Genomic DNA, 1,964 nt, shown 5'->3' on the forward strand with positions numbered 1-1,964 from the left:
GAGGACGTTTGACTGAGGTGTTTGGCAAGTGGTCACGGCGTTTGCTTCCACAGATCCCGGACCGGGGGGTGGGCTGTAATGGGGTGGGTTGTACTGGGCTGTACTGGGCTAGCTCCCTGTCTGCCGTCTGCTCCTGGAGAACACCCTCCCAGTCACAACCCCCCCACCCACCCCGCGCGGCGCCGGCTATCGGCACGTCGGCTCCCGCCTTGTTTCATCCCATTAATAATAAATAAAAACGTTTCTAAAAAAAAAAAAAAAAATCTTCTATATAAAAACCAGGAGGAAAAGAAGAGTCCAGTTTGTACCAAGGAGAGAGAGAGAAAGAGACCGGGACCGGCCCCCGGGGCAGAGCGGGGGGCTGGCCGGGGGGCCGGGGCTGGCGCGGGAGCTCTGGGCGCGATCACGAGGGCTGGGGGTGGTTTAAAAAAATTCTCTGTACAGGTCTTGTCGGTAAACGCAGGGGCAGGGAGGAGGGGGCTGGGTCGCGCCTCCTGCCTGCCCCGTGCTGGAGTCCAGCTCATTCCCGCCGACGCTAGGCCCAGCCCCAGACAGGTCGAGGGGAACGTTCCTGTCGGCTCCTGAGGCATCTGGACCTCCCCATCTTCCCCGGATCTCAGCTCTGGGGCATGTGCGACGGGACCCCAAGGCCGGCGGCAGCCCCGGGGCCCTCCTGCCTATGGGAAACCTTCAGCTCCGTCTGGAAAAGAGCTGGTTCCTGCCAGCGAAGGGGCGATGCAGAAGCAGATTAACGGCCTGCAGGCCTGGGCACGTGGCCCTGGCAAGGGGCACCGCTCCCATGGGGCTGCACGGTGGGTAGGTGCTGCCGAGGTCTCCATGAACATTGCAGGGAGAGGAGCCCTTGCCTGTGCCTGCGTCTTACGGCATGGACAGACATTCGATCTCCCAGGAGAGTGATTTAACCTAGGTTATTTTTCTCCTGGAGAGGCCATTTTTACTCTGGGAGAAAAAGCCTGAACATCTGGACGCTCGTGTTTTCTCCTGGGAGAGCAGCGACTCTCCCAGAAGAAACTGAACATCTGTACAAGGCCTCCAACAGAGGCGCTGCTCCCAGGCCCTCCAGCTCCCCACTGCAGTGCCTCCCAGGCAGGGGCACGCATGTGCCAGCTGCTCCGTGGGGACCATGGAGGGAGCCGTGCTCACGTGCCCCCAGCTGTTGGCACGGGGCGGGATGTGAGCATGCCCGGGGTGCTGCTCCTCTCCATGCACCAGGAAGACAGGAGCAGAGAGGGGTCACTAAGCAAAGGCTGGGAGGTGGCTGCTGCCCAGGGAAGCCAGATGGGGGTCCCTGCCAGGGGGTCTGTGCCCGACCCCCCGAGGAATGGCTCCATCCCCACCAGGGAACAACGAGCATGGTGCAGGCGAGGGGATAGGGATGCCCCAGCCTGGGGGAGGCAGGGGCAAGAGGCGAGCGGGTTTCTATTTTTGGTCAGAAGCCGTGGGGGGTCCCCGCGTGGGGCCCCAGGACATGAACGGGCGCGAGCGCGTGCAGCGGATGGACGACGGCGCGAGGGATAAGCAGCGTCTGGGCGGAAAGCGATGGCGGCGGTGAAGCAGACGATGCGTGCCTCTCTAGGTCTCCCGAGACGGCTGGACCGGCCTGGAAGGTGGCACTCACACCCGGGTCGGACAAACTCGGAGCTGGCGATGCTGCAGCTGGGGCTAGTCGAGGCCAAGCCAGGAGCCGGTGCCTCCCACCCTGCCGGGAAGCAGGGGCCATGCGATGGGGCATGCAGTGAGCGAGGGGCTGGCACGCACATGGCGGGGCTTGTTGGCAGTGACGTGGGTGACTTCAGCACCTCGTAGCCAGGGGCCCTCCGGGCTGGCTTCTGCCCGGTAGGACGCAGCTGCGGGTCCAGGGCACCGTAAGCAGACTGCGGATGGGCCTGGCCTCACGGGGTTGGACAGGGAGGTCGCTGCTGAGATGGGGCCGACACGCTCTT

This window comes from Alligator sinensis, unplaced genomic scaffold (assembly GCF_000455745.1).
Source record: "Alligator sinensis unplaced genomic scaffold, ASM45574v1 scaffold446_1, whole genome shotgun sequence".
Taxonomy (NCBI): Eukaryota; Metazoa; Chordata; order Crocodylia; family Alligatoridae; genus Alligator; species Alligator sinensis.